The sequence below is a fragment of the Callospermophilus lateralis genome, chromosome 14 (genome assembly GCF_048772815.1).
Source record: "Callospermophilus lateralis isolate mCalLat2 chromosome 14, mCalLat2.hap1, whole genome shotgun sequence".
NCBI lineage: Eukaryota > Metazoa > Chordata > Mammalia > Rodentia > Sciuridae > Callospermophilus > Callospermophilus lateralis.
This window is the reverse complement of record NC_135318.1, coordinates 67,894,681-67,911,043: the sequence shown is the minus strand read 5'-3', so window position 1 is coordinate 67,911,043 and position 16,363 is coordinate 67,894,681.

Below are 16,363 nucleotides of genomic sequence, written 5' to 3'. Positions count from 1 at the left end.
GAGAGCTTACTATATGCAAAGCACTGTTAAGTTCTTCACATGAATTTAGAAAATTTAAACCTCACAGCAATTCTATAAAGTAACTTCAATTTTAACTGTCAGTTTACAGATGAATAATCAGAAGCTTGAAGAACTAAATATGCCCAAGATCACACAGCATATAACAAAGTCAAGATGCGAATTCAGATGTTCTGAATTTAAAGTTTATATTCCTAACTACCGATTTCTTAAATATGTCATGTGGTGGTGGTACCTAATGGAACTCCTGTAACCAGAAAATATCCTCTTAAATAGGAACTGTAGCTACATTTATTTAACTTACAATGTGAACTTCCTATTTAATTTATGTAACTTACTAGACTGACTTAAATACTGAAATTTACTGTTATCTTTCTGATTTAATTTTAGAGTCATCCCCCTTTTATTTTAAATTTAGCATGCTGCTGTTTGTCTTGAGAGGTATTTTAGTCAGCTTTTTCATGCTGTGACTGAAAGACCTAACAAGATCAACTAAAGGAGAAAAAGTTTATTTGACTTTCATGGTTCCAGAGGTCTCAGTCCATAGACAGTGGACTCGATTGCTCTGGGGCCCAAAGTGAGGCAGAACATCAGGATGGAAGAGTGTGGTGGAGGGTAAGAGCTTAGAACATGGCCACCAGGAAGCAGAGAGAGAATGCTTCCTTCATCAGGAACAAAATATATAACACAAAGGCAGGGCCCCAGTGATCCACGTCTCTCCCTGCCACACCCTACCTACCTACACTTACCACCCAGTTCATCCATCAGTGGATTAGTTCAGTTAGATTAAGGATCTCATAACCCAATCATTTGACTCTGAATATTCCTGTATTGTCTCACACATGAGTTTTGAGGAACACCATATATCCAAACTATGATAGGATGATATTTCGGAGATAGTATAAAGATGTTAAAGAAAAACAAATCAGCTACAAGCAGAACAGAATATAATGTAAATATTATTGAGAATATTTTGAATTCTTAAAAACAACTAACTAGAGAAACACATGGTATCAAAATACCATTCATATTGGTCTGATCAGGCACCTAAGGAAACTCAATATAGTTTTTCCTTGGATTTAAAATATTTACGTAAAGGGAATTACAATCTGTTTTAAGAAAGAGGCCTAAGAAAGGGACTCTATGAAACTTGGGTAGATTCTAAAGACCTGTTTTATACTTTACTTTTGAATCATCACCAACACACTATTTAAAAATGGAACACATGGGCTAGGGTTGTGGCTCAGGGGCAGAGCACTTGCCTAGCATGTGAGAGGCACTGGGCTCAATTCTCAGCACTTCATATACATAAATGAATAAAGTAAAAATGGAACTCATTTCCCTGGTTTTAAAGGCATTTCCTCATAGGCCCCACCCACACCACTAAACTTGTTTTACTAAATCTGCCCCTCTATTTGTGCGTCTCAAGATCCAGCTATACATCTCTCTCCTTTTCCTTGTTTTCCACCATGCATCTTTATCGCTGCTGTATAAATGTCTCTCTCTTGGCCTCCATGTGGATATATTCTATGTCAAGAACAATGGAATTCTCCATGAGAGCCTTTCCTTAAATTTCATCACAAAAATTACTAAAGCATTTATCATTTGGCCAGTTAATGTTTTTTTTTATCCTCTAAACTATACTCTTGGTTAAACTATTCTTGATTTTCTAAATATGTGAGTATTGTCCTCATTTTAAAAATCAAACTCTTACATTTTGAGATACATGCAGACTCACAGTTTTAAGAAATAATAGAGAAATACCATATTTATAATTGTTAATGTTGATACAATTCACCCATCCCTTTCTCTTTTGTAGAAGTGTTGTCTTGATGCTTTAATCAAAAAGACATCTGTTTAACTCATCCTTTTTAACTGCCTCTTGATGTTCCATAGTATGCTGGTACAATGTGCAGCCATTCCCCTATTGATGATCATCTAGCTTGTTTCAGATCCTGTGTCAACAACACCTATGGAAATAGTGTGAATTTTGACCACATCTATCCTTTTAAATGATTATTAGCATACCATTAAGAGAACTGCCATTTTATTTAGCCAGGTCTTAAATAATAGGCTGTTCTCTGTCCCTAAATAAAATAGTCATGAGTTTGAATTCTATCTTCTGTAAATTCAACTGTGATCTTGGATAAGTTATTTAACTGGTATAAGCCTCAGTTATGATCTGTAGTATAAAATGAATGCGATTTTTTTTCAAGGTGTTGGTATAAGCACTCTCGAAGCAAGTATTGGCTCTATTCTGGTTTAATACTACATAGCAGCATGCATGAAGAATGATGCTGATTAAACAGAGATCAGAAAGCATTTAAATAAAGGTCAAGATTAAAGGAAATAATGTTTATCAAATTCATCACCGGCACCTAGAACTCATCAGATGTCTAAATCCTGGAATTCTTCATGTGTCCATTGGCTGTACCACTGTGTTCAGCTTAGATGTGATGATTTCTTCTTCTTCTTCATGTTATGGGGGGTAACACCCACTTCCTCACCAGGCTTCACCAGACACATGGAAGGTGAGAGCAATAATGAGACTTGCAAGGAAGGTGCTACCTAGGGCATACAGGTGGTGCTCTGAAAATAGGAAATACGTCACCCTGTCCTATCTACAATTATAAAGATGATGTGGGTCACAGTATCAAGCGTCACTTCACCCCCATGGAACTCGTGATTTATGAAGTTCTCACATTCAGGAAGAATAATTAACAACTTATTTTTAGATCAATGGGATTTTTGTTCTAATTCCTAAATAACAGGTTTAGAATTTTTATAATGTTCTCATTGGACTAGTTGTCATGGTAGAATCTCAACAAGCCCTCCGGAGTGCAGAATGCAACATAACCAGATATCCTGGCCTTTGTCTGAGGAAATTAAAGTTTAGAAAAACATTTTTCTTGACCCTCCTATCACTTTAATTCTTAAATGCCTGGCTAACATCGTGGAGCACAAATGGTTCCCCAGCAGCTTAGTAGTCATTGTAGGCTGAGAAAGAGATTGTTGGAGTTGTGATAATATTAAAGGCTCTTCAGAGGTTCCTTGGGCGCAATAGGAGAGGTGACATAATGTGAGAACCCTGAGCTTTGGCAGTAGACCAAACTGTATTTGAATACTAGCCTTTCAGTCCATTAGTTTTGTGACTTTGAAAAACGGCTTGACTCTCGCCTTCACGCCTTGCCTTCATCTGTGGAATAACAACTGAATTTCAGATGGATTGTCAAAATTGCATGGAATGAAAGTGGTTATGATACTTTACTGCTTTACATTTCAAAATCTCCCTCATTTGAGGCCAAGTGGCTCTGATTTCAAAGAGGATTATAAAGCAGGGAACAAGGAAGTCTCAGAAAGCATCCTGCAGCGTAGGGCAGTGTGCTAGCTGCTGTCACAGACGAATCCCCAGAAATCTTAGTGGTTCAACACAATAAAAATTAATGCCCTGCTAGCAACCTAATGGACCCAGTGGGCAACCCAATAGTCATAACACATACTGAGGGGCCTCATCTCTTCTGTCTCACAGTCCCACCATCTCTTAGGATGCCTGGCTCCATTTCTTGCCATTGTGCTGAAAAGAATAAGGGAGATCTGGAAGGCTTCATACACCAGTTCTCAAAGGAACACTCATCTTTCCCCCACATTTCAATCACCTTAGTTGTATGTCATAATTACACAAAGAGGCTAGGAAATACCCATTTAGCCCTCTGCTCAGAAAGAAAAGGAAACATGCGTGACTAACAGTTAACAACTTGTGCCACAAGAGGTAAATACTGATCACCAGAGGAATATGGTTTACGTGGACACTAGGTATTTAAATTAGTAACTTAGGAGAAACTCTCCTTTTTAATCAGGACTTTCAGAGAAAGTCCTTGTGGAAGGAGAAACAAAATAGTGGTAGACAATAAGCAGAACTCAAAATGACATGCGTCCTTTCAATGAAAAGAGTTAACAGAGAACCCAGGAGTCTGATCACCTAGAATTGAAGGTCTCATTCCATGCTTCAATGTATAATGTTAACATTTTCTTTAAAAATCCACACATAAAGCTGAATGCAGTGGTGTACACCTGTAATCCCAGTGGTTTGGGAGGCTGAGGCAGGAGGATTGCTTGGTCAAAGCCAGCCTTAGCAACTTAACAAGGCCCTAAGCAAACTAGCAGAACCCTGTCCAAAATAAAAAAATTAAAATTAAAAGAGCTGAAGATGTGGTTCAGTAAGTAAGTGCCTCTGGGGTTCAATCCCAGGTATAATAAAATAATAGTAGTAGTAGTAGTAGTAGTAGTAGTAGTAGTAGTAGTAGTAGTAATAGTCTCAAATGTTAAGTAAAAATTAATTAGTGATAAGCTCTAATGTTACCTAATTAGTTCTATCTGGGAGGAATCATGAATAGAAAGAATTTATTTCTATTCAAAGGAGGAGTTTATTTCACAAATGAAAAAAAAAAAGTCATGTCCTTATGAGGAAAATAAAATCTCAAGGTTTAGGGCTTATTAGAGATTGAGTAAATGAGTATCAAGTGCTTCAGAGAATGTTTGGTACTGCTGACTTTAATCACAGTGAATATTCAGTGATGCGAAACATAGCAGCATATCCACCCTGTTGTGCATGGTCTACTCTGCATAGTTATTGAGAGATAATTCCCTATAGCATGAATACTGACCTCAAAGGCTTTTGTCTCCTGGTTTGGAGCAGTCCCTGAAGTCGGCCTCTTGGACTCCTTCTCCCACAATATCAGTGCCCTAAAGGATCACGCCAACTCAGAACAGCATGTTTGCAAAAATCAGAAGGAAGTGACACATCATGAATTTTTCCTTAGCTGGCTTCCTTTTTCATGTTCAGATGATTTTACTTTTCTCTCTGTACTGAAGATTCAGGGGGTGTTGAGTTGGCTCTGTTACTCATTTCTTGATTATGCCAGTGGTTGTTTTATCCAGAAGAAATTAGAAAGTTTCATTGTGTTAGGAAGCACTTGGGTTTGAACCAACTCTTTCTGGCTCCCAAAGAAGAATTGGAGGGAGATTTCAATTCAGCAGATGCAGTCCCCTTCCTCAGTAATCTAATTCTCTTGCCATAATGCCCTGGACCAACCATCTCATTTCCTATATCATTTTTAGTTTCCAATCCCTCTCCTCTGCCTCTTCCAGTTTTAATATCAAAGAAATTTACACCTCTGCCAAACCAACAACAAAAAAAAAGTCAATGAGAAATTCAAGTTAGATGGAGCCAAATATAGAAGGGCTTTTGGATAGGAAATGCTTTGTAGGCTACAAATAATCTAGAAAATCAAGCTTCAGCCTGTGGGGCCAAATCTAGCCTGCTGTGTTTTGCCCTGAACACAGCCCATCCTGTCTGTTTATGTATTGACTATAGCTGCTTTCCCACTGCAATTGCAGAGTTGAGTAGTGGTCAGAGACCTATGTGGCTTCCTGGGCCTCAAAGATTAGAGTATTTATTATGTAGTTCTTGGGTGGAGGCGGGGGAGAAAAAGAAAGAAAAAATTTTGCTGATTCCTTATCTTGATTTCTATAGAGGGAATTGAAGGATACTCCAGGTTTTAAGGAATAGAAATTTTGTGACAGAGAGGCAAATATGAGCAAGTTCTGAAATATAAGCAGGCAAACAGATTATAAATTATCGTATGTCAACAGTAAAAGTTACACACACATAAAATAAATGAAGAGAAGCACTTATTTGGGGAACAGTAATCTTATGTTTTGCTTTAAAAAAAAAAATCAAAATCCTTCCCTGTACTTACAGGAAGACTAAGAATGCAGGAAGTAACAGCCTTGCTGGTTTACCAAACGCATTTGTTTTCCAAAAACTTCATGAGTCTCATGTCTGTGTCTATATCTATCTATAAGCCCTTATTTCTGTTGTCAGTTTGTCTGGGGCAATGTTGGCTGTTTTAAAATGGAAATTCCTAGAGGAACTTGCATTTATCCCTGCTCAGTTAATGAATAGAGGACATTCTATTCTTCTTCAGGGTCACTAAACTGGAACTTGTCTTGCGAATTAAATGTACTTTAATTAAAGCTTAAATAAAACAAGAATGTTTTCCACTTTTCATACTTTTTTCATAGCAAGGCTTCAGTGGTAATGAGACTAAGGTCATGGATTCGATCCCCATGTGGGCCTCTTAATTCTATTTCATTCCAAGTTAACAAACACTATGAAGTTTCTACAATGTGCCAAGCACTGTGCAAGTCATTAAGACTATTGAATAAAGTGCAGGGGTTTTCTTCAAGGATCCTAGAGTCTTGAGCCTAGTGGAAAAGAATGGATAGGTACACCGGATTGGATGGAGGAATCGGGGAAAACTAAGGGGAGTGGGAATGGGAAAGACAGTAGAATGAATCAGACGTAGTAACTTTCCTATGTTCATATGTGAATATGCATAACTCCACATCATGTACAACTACAAGAATGGGAAATTACACTCCATGTATGTATGATATGTCAAAATACATTCTACTGTCATGTATAACTAAAAATAACAAATAGAAAAATGGATAGCTATGGTGCATAAAGGACTGGAGTTACTAGTAGCACTATAAGAAATAAAAATAAATCATGGCAAACATTAAAAAAGGAAAGAGTAAGGGAAATTATGGCACTTTTTAAGAAAGCATCTATACTTGCTGTACACTGCAAAGGTATATACTAGGTAGTAAAATTGAGGAGGCAAAGGGTCTTGTAGGTGCAGAGTAGAGTATAAACACCAAGCTAAAAGAAAAATACGTGATGTTTAGTAAACAACACAAGATTCCACTTGGCTCATAATATATGATATAAACATGAGAGTGATGTGATTCAATGTTTGTGGAGTGTCTGGAAAGTCAAATGGAAACAAGTGAGTTTAATTTGCTAAACTAAGAAGATCCCAGGTGGATTTTAGCCAGTGGCTATGGAGAGTGGCTAAGAAGAGTAGCCTAGAAGATTCAGCCAAGTTTGAACAAGCAAAAGACATGGAGGAAAGTTAAAAGTCTACTACAGCATGTCTAGGAGAGATGTATACAAGCCCTATCTAGGATGTTCTTGAAGATAGAAAAGAGATCAATTTGAGCACAGACAGAGACCAAACCTAGAAGACTTAGATTATAATTTGCATGTTAATAGAGAAAGAATACTAAACATCACTTTATATTGAAGCCTAGAATGCTATTTTTTTTTTTAAAAAAAAAAGCTGTTTTATTAAATAGAAAACTAAGAGATCAAAGGAGGAATGAATTTATGGAGATGAATGCATAACTATGGAAACCCATACTTGCCATGTTGATACAAGATGTAGGTGAAACTTTCAAAAAGTCATCCAATAGGACTGAACCTGGAGAAATATGGGGAATGTACCAACAGAAAAGAATATCTTCTACATAGAAGTTATTTTCATAGAAGTTGTTGTGGGTACCATTTTAGAAGATGGCACATAAAAAGAGACAAAATGAGGGCTAAGAACAGAATCTGAGGGAATGGTGATATTTGAGAAAAAGTGAAGTCATCATGGGAAAAAAAATAGGAAAGTGATATAAGAAACATGTGGATTGTCAGAGTAGTTGTCTATCCAGGCTGAAGGCCACATTTCCGACTTCCTAGCACAAATGAGAGACAGAGGACTGGAATCTGCATAAATTTTTCCAGAACATGTAGGCAAGGAAATCTAGTAGATAAGCAAATGGAGAGCATAAATATTCTTAGCAAAAATGTAGAAATATCATCTTAAGGACTAAGCAGAAGTCAGAAGCTGAGGAACTTGAGGGGCATCCAGTGCCATCAAAGTGTTCCTGGTTTTTTGTTGCAAAAGAATATATGTGAGTCTATCTAATGCAGTCACAATCAGTTATTATGCACCTTGTCTGGAAGATGACTATGGTAACTAAATGAGTGGGTGGAATGAAGCCTTAAGAAAGATGGCTTGAATTTTTTCATGCATGTCCAGCACTGCTCTGGCCAAAGAGGATTTTCAGAGGAACTTTGATGTATATTTTCCCTCCTGATCTAGTTTGTCCAATTTACATGCCTAAGTTTATCCTAATTTTGTGATTTCTGCCATTGAGAGCATGAGGCTAACCCAGGCATGATAGCATATGACTGTAATCCAAGTCACTTGGTAGGGGGACCATGGGTTCAAGGTCAGACTGGAAAACTTATCAAGACCCTATCTCAAAATAAAAAGGGCTTTGGATGTGGCTCAATAGAATAGAGTTACCCTATCATGGACAAGATTGTAGGTTCAATCCCAACTAGCATGCACATGCATGTGTGTGTGTACACACACACACACACACACACACACACACGCATACATACACAGGAGTATAGGGTAAATCTTCCTGTTGGATTCCATGCCCATCATACAATGTGTCGATGATAAAATGGCCATTCATGTAGCTTGTGGAACAGAGAGTGAAGATGCTGACTAGGATATATTCCAGATCATTGGCATAATACATATGCTAATTGGCATTCTGGTTAATGTTAACTATTAATCTCTGATATATTGACAAATTTGAGTATCTGGACCTGTCTTCATGAGACTCAGATGTGAACCTGACTTAACAAGGAAGAGGAAGTGGAAGCTGACTCTTAAAAACTGGGAAGAAACTGATACACAACTTCTGCTAGATTTTATTTGTGAAAGCAAGTCTAAACAGATTTAAGAAACAATAAATAGATTTCAGCTCTTGATATGAAGAATAATATGCACATATGGTAGAGAGGAAATCGAAGGCTGTCATCTCCTATTTATAGGACAATAAGTACATAATAGGCACTCAATAAATGTTGAATTAATGTCAATAAATAAATGAATGAAAAGTTTTCCTTTAATTTATTCTTATCTCAAGCAACCTTATTTTAGTGTTAAATTTGAAAAATCTAATATTTTTGGACAGCTATTTGCTTTGACTTTTCATGCAAAATTCAAGAGAAGGACTATCAGAATAACTGTAAATATTAATGATAAATAACACAGAGGGTTTTCTATGGGCTAGGTATTCTTATAATTATTTTATATTTAATAATCATAAATCTTATTGTATAGATAAGGAAACTAAGATGAAGAGCAGGTAAATATACTGCCCCCAAATACATTGCTATTAAATCACAAAATTCAGATTAAACAACTCTTAACTGCTGTATTATTCTATCTCTCTCCACTCAAGGAAATAATAGATTTTGTGTGAAATAAATTGTTTTTCTTACATTCTTCTGCATTAGCTTTGTATCCTTGCTTTTTATCTTCCCTGTCCCCAGAAAGATTAGAAATTTAATTATAAAATAGTAAGGATAGTGATAAATTGCCTTTACATGATACTCCAAGTACATGAATGTTTGCTTACTAATTACATCTGTCTGTATAACTGGGAGTATTTGATTTGGGAATAGGACCCCATTAACTGATTACCATATGCCAGACCTCAGCTCACCCCACCCTGGAGAGCTAGGGAAGAAAACTAGAACATTTTAATGAGAAACAGTTGGGATTTAGATATTAAAATAGGTTTCCAGTCAGATTTGTACTAATACTTTTCATTTAGGACTTTTGATATTCCCATCTACTAACAGAGAAAAATCTAAAGAGAATCATACACAAAACCCTTGGGAACCTTTTAATTTTTGTCTTCATATCTGAATTTAGTTCATAATTATACAAATAGTCTTTTTAACTAACATGTCCAGCCAAATCAAATACCTATTTTATTTTTACACATAGAAACACCTAAATTTCCTGTTTCTATGTATAATGAAAGAAAACTTTGAGAAACAAATATTTAGATTTGGTTCAGCAACTTTAGTTTGCAGGCTTATCCGCAGGTTTGAATTCTGAACTCTTGACTTTTCTCTAGCTGGTTAAGTGAATTTGAGAGTATTAGCTATATCTCAAAAATATTTTCCACATCTATAAAATGAACAAAACTATACTTATCATGCCTTAAAGAAGATAAAGAGAATTCATTTAAATATCTATTTCTATGCCTGGCATACAGTGTGAATACAAACGGTCATTCTCTTAATTTAATTTCAAATTGTTATTCATAAAGCTACTTGCTATTAAAATGCCTTGAAATATGAATCTTTTGAAATCTTCTATATGAGACTTTTAAAAAGTTACATAGCTGATGAAAATGATAGTAATACCATATTTTATATAGGTTTATAATTTAAAAATTATTTTTGTTTCCTGGAATTTCCATAACCATACATTTTAAAAGCAATAATTAGTGTTACTATTTTCAGAGTAAGGATATGGAGGCTGCCAAGCTTTTATTACATGCCCAGACTCCAGATCTTTCTGTACGACTCAACCACACGTAGGGTAGATATAGCCTTTAGGATGGCTTAGTTGGAAAGGGAAATCTTTCATGATGAATGTGCTATTGGGAAGTTTTACCAAAGATGTGCATTTTTTAATTCCAGCTCAACCCTCAAGCTACCGTCCCATCTGTCTCCCTTCTTCAAATAATAAAATTCTCAAAATAGTTGTCTCTACTCAACAGCCTCCCTTGCCTCCTTCTCATTTCCTCACTTTAAACCAATCTCATCCTATCCTCACCACAGCTTAAAAAAAAGATACCACTGGTACAAAATAATAGCTTCCATTCTTTTCCAGTCCAGCATGACTCAGCCTCAATTTTCCTTGATTTTTCTATTTCCATTTACACTAAGGATCAGCCACTCTTTTAAGTTTTCCCCCTGTATCTTCTTTCTCTTTATGATTTTTCTTTCTGTCTTAATTTCTGTTTCCACTGAAGACTAGGCAGATGCTACTGATGGCTTTTCTTCCTTTCTGATAATGTCCTCCAGGATATGTCACCAAACCAGGAGTCGGGAAGTCCCAGAGAGCAAGGTGCATTACAATCCCACCTTCCAGGTTCTTAATTTTGTCACAGAAAAAAAAAAATTATGGGTGTGTCATGTATAAGCAGCAGAGCAAGAATTAGGAGCATAGGCCATCTCAGAGTTTTGAGAGTGACTCACTTCATCTTGTTGTGGGGTTTTAACATTCCTAGAGAAAGAATAGAGAGTGAGCAAAAACTAAAGATGGAGTCAGAGCAGGATTATACATTTCTGCACCAGTTTTTCTTGTGCCTTGAATTACCTTCACATATTCTGATCATGCTATTTCTACAGTTTGGGTTTCACTAGCATCTTACATCTCTACCCATGAGGGTACTTCAGACTGTTATAAGAAGACTAGGGTCATGTCTCAGTCACCAAAACCTCTAAAGAAGTAGTTACTCCAGATGCCTCCGCCTATCTTGTGATTTTTTGGGTCTTTTTCTTCATCACTCAATCAGCAAGCTGTGGGCAAGGGCACAAGCCCAAGGACGTGGCTCACCAGTGATTCTGCGTTCCAACCGTTTATGGGCTTTTCACTCTGAGACCCAGTACTCTCTCTGTATCCCTAAATTCCTTTCTCAGATAAAGTCCCCTTTGTATTGCTTCAACTCTGACTCATATTGATTGTCCAGGTCTGTGTCTTCAGTCCAAATCTTTTGATGTAGCTTCACATTCATAGTTCCAACTGTTTCTTGCCTACCTCTACACCAAGGTGAAGAATTGGAAGACAGATTGAAACCCTATTCAGAAAACTTGTAACTCTACAGGGGCAGTATTTGAGGCATAAGGAGGTGTGAACCTGTGTGACAGGCACCGAGATAAAGGTCTCCTATTGTGGCTGGAGATTGAAGCACATGAAGGCCAGGAGTGCTAAACAAACTTGCAAGGGCAGATGGAAGGGCAGCCTCTCAATTTTGGACAAGAAACTTGTAGAGCCTTAACTTTTCCTGTTTCTTTCAATTCCTAACCTGGTTTTCTGCTTTAAAATCCATTAAACAGTCTGTATATAGAATGGCCAGTGCCCAGTGTGAATGAATGTAAAGCATCTTAGTTTTGCAAATTGAATTATGCCCCAAATTATTATCTATTCTTATCATTATTATCTCAGGGGAGATACTGGGGATTGAACCCAGGGACACTTTACCACTGGGGTTTTACACCCCAGTTTATACATCCAGTCCTTTTATTTATTTATTTTTATTTTGAGACAGGGTCTCAATAAGTTCCTGAGGCTGGCTTTGAACTTGCCATTCTCCTTCCTCAGTCCTCCCAAGTCACTGGGATTACAGGTATGTGTCACCACACCTGGCCATCCTGAATTATTTAGCTATTCTACATTGTACCATATTTACCAAGTATCTTAGTTTTTAAAACTCTTGATTTCTCATTTCTATTCTTGCCTTTGGTCTTGTGGAAATGTAACACTTCCCCTCGAGCATTGTCCATGAACTGATGTACTCAGGTGCAACCTATTAGGCCATTAGACAACGCATTGTTAACCCCTATGTACATGGAAGGTGCACCCGACTCTATTTTCTCTATACCTCCCATAATTTTAAAAAAATGTTTTTAGGTAAACTGAAGTTGACAAACCAAAATATTTTGCTGAACTGAAAAGATTTCTGCATCCCATGTAAGTGAGCACAATATTTGATGAAAATCCCCTTTGGAATAAGACTAGAGAACATTTCACATTTCACTTGCCAATCTATTGGATCTATTTAAAAAATTGCATATTCTAGAATCAGTCTCATTGACACTAGGTCTTTGCTCAGACCTTGATTTTAACTCATTCAGATTCGAACATACTAACAAACATACATACAAACAAACAAAAACCTGTAATGTGCAACTCATTTGCAAGGATCTCTGTGTCCCAGAGGTGTCAGGGCAAGGGAAGAACTGAATGTCAATATTGATTCTAAGCCTGGTCCTTTCTCCCCCACTGGTTTGGAATCAAGTACTAATCTACAGCAGAAAACTCAGGACTTTCAGCCTTATTATCAGTTCAGGCAAACTTTTCACCTGGCTATCATCTGTTCTAGAGCTTGATGTGCCTTTATTGAATGAGATATTTTGCTTTGGGCAAATAAAAATACCTGAAAGATTTAAATAGAACATTAAATTAGTTTCACCTGCTTTCCTCAATGCCACTGGAGTCTTGGAGAAAACAGAGTGAAACGACAGATCTATTTCTGCCTTTTGCAAAATGCATCTGTGTATAAAAACCATTCTGATTATCCTCCTGATGAATTAACCCTGTGTGCTACTAAGCTGCCTCTTCCTACAGCTCAAAAAAGCATGTGTTGCATCTTCTCCCACTCCAATCAACTCTTTTCATTAATTATAAAAGTAACTATATTAACAAGCATCTCTTAGGAAACAAATATCAAGAAATAGACCACCACTGTATTCCTGCGACATAGCTCTCCTTCTGCCAGGCTTGGGGAAGGATGTTCTATTGAAAAAGGTAGTTTCTGACCAGAAAGAAATCATAAATATTATAGAGACATATTTATACACCAGCTTACAACCAAGGTCAAAGGCAGCCTCTGAGAAGACCCTTGGAGCTGATCCATGAAGCTGAATGCAATTGCAATGACACAGAGGAGGTAGTGGTTCCTGATGGGGGAAGAAAGGCTCAGAGGCATAAAAGGATATGGCATATTCAGGAATTCTTCCATGGTGACCAGAATATCACTCATTGAGGGAGGAGTGAAGAATGAAACTTCAAGGATGGATCTCAGACTGATATATTTGGGCAGGATGAGGATGAGGACACAGGGGTAGACATGCTTATCAGGGACTTGAATATTAGGCAAAATAACACTGTACATTTGCCAGTCTAAATCCTACCAAAGGTATTGTTAGTGTAAGACAAAACAAAACCATCATTTCATTTATGTTCTACTCCCAAATAGAAAGTTTACTACTTGAAATGCCAAATATTGGCTTTAATTAAAGCCTATCGGGGTCATGTGCATATTTTTATTGATCCCACCTTTAATTTGAAACCCAGAAAAACTTGAAAAACTATCATAGGTGCAGTGACTTGCATATTTTTTAAGAAAGAATTTCCATAGTGAGAGCCATAATATTAAGTAGGCTTTATTGAAAAGCTACTATGAGCCAGGTACTTTATATTGTTCATGTTTTATACTAACAATTATCCAGAAAATTAAATATCCTAATTTACAGGGGATAAAATTAAGGAAATAATGAGAAAGTTTAAGTATGTTGCCTCAAGTCACAAAGCTAGTACGTGATGGAGCTACAATTTAAACAAGAGTGCCTGTGACACCAGACTGTCAATTACAACTAGCTGCTTGAGGGACTCAGCAGTACTGAGTACTCAACATTCAGGTTTCTACCTTATGAGCCTATAATGCTTCTAAGAGTATTTTAAGGCTTTTAATTATTAGTAACAATAGGTATAATTTTATTGTATTTTTAAAGTTTTATTTGATTTTTTATTGACATAAGTATACATATTTGGGGTGTAGTATGTCTCCACACATGGACACATCATGTACTGATTAAATCAGGCTATTTAACATATCTGTCACCTCAAACGTTTATCATTTCCTTATGGTAAGAATACTTGAAATCCTTTCTTCCAGATACTTTGAAATATGCAATATAATATCCTTCATTATAACGATTCTGCTGTGCAATAGAAAATCAGAACTTATTCTTCCCATATGGCTACAATGTTGTATCAGTTGTCCATCTTCTCCCCAACTCACTTTCCCTTCTATTCTCCCTAGATTCTGGTAACCAATATTCATTCTTGTTATGGGCCAGGCTATGTGAGCAATGATCAAACATTCCATTTTACCCTGAGATCCATATCATTTAAGAAATGCTACTTCCATAAGAAAACTCCATTTCTGCCATCCTGATCCTGTTTAGCACATCCTGCTTAGAAACACAAATGCTTCTGTTCTTCTTATACAATATAAAATTGTTCTCTTGTTGGTTCCCATGTTTTTTGGACAATGTACCCTGTCAGAGAATGATTGTTTAGGTGTTAGTAATCATTCTTTAACTACTCAATTAGGATCATTTTGACCCACTTTCCCTTCTGCTTATGATTTTAGATCTCATGATGTTAGTTTATGAGTTTGAATCATAACAACAGCCACTTATGATTAATGTGATTTTGGATTATTGGAGGGGGTCAAAGAGTGTAGACTTGCAACCCACCCCTTGGCATGCCAGCTGGTGAATAAAGATGGTTTTGTCTCCTGCCTTAAGATTGACTGAGTGATTTATTGCAACCTCACCATAACATTCTACCCAGAACTTCTATGAGATTAGCTTTTTTATATTCCACAAATAAGTGACATCATGTGATTTTAACTTTCTGTGCCTGACTTATTTCACTTAACATAATGTTTTTCAGGTTCATCCATACTGCCAGAAGTAACAGGGTTTCACCATTTTTATGGTTGCATAATTATCCATATTTTGTGTGTGTGTGACATTTTCTTTCTTTCTTTCTTTCTTTCTTTCTTTCTTTCTTTCTTTTTGATTGTGTACTACAGTTTATTTTTTTAATTTTCCTTATTTTTTTATTAGTTGCTCAAGACAATACAATGATCTTGACATATCATACATTTGAATCCAATAGGGTATGAATTCTCATTTTTCCACGTGTACAGATTTTCTTTATCCATTCATCTACTGATGCACACATAGGTTAATTACATAGTTTGGGTTATTGGGAATAATCATGCAATGATTATGGGAGTGTAGGTATCTCTTTGACATACTGATTTCATTTTCTTTTGATAAATAATACCAAGTACTGAGGCTGTTATTTCATATGATAATTCTATTTTTAATTTCTTGCTGAAATTCAAAACTGTCTTTCATAATGGGTGTACAAATTTACATTTCTACCAACAGTGTATAAGTGTTTCCATTTCTCCATCTCTTTTGTCTTTTTGATAATAGCCAATCAAATAAGAGTGAGGTTTGTATTCAAATTTCTGATGATTTGTGATGTTGAGTACTTTGAGTCATTTGTATGTCTTTTGAGAAATGTCTGCTAATGTCTTCTGGCCATTGATAACTGAAGTCTTTGTGAGTGTTTACAGGGGTTGTGTTTTTTTTAATTTTTTTTTGTCCTTTTATTTGTTACTATGGAGTTTTTTGAAAATATGCTATTTATGACTTTATCCATAGAATTTTGAACATATAACCTCTCTGCTTCATGAACTTTCTGGAACCTCTTATTGGCCAAATGTGTCAAAAAAATAGTCACCCTTCCTTTTCCTTGACATCTTTGAAGAACTCAACACTCTTGACTAATTTTTCTTCATGAAAATCTGCCCTCCACTGGTATTGGTCACCCCCAGATCTCATCAATCCCCCATCCTTCCTTATTGCAATTTTTATTATCTTTTATTACAGCCTTTTACTTTTATTGCTCCTTAAAGACCGGTATCTCCTAAATAAGCTTCTACTCTTATTAGTCTGCACATTCTTTTTCTGTGAGAT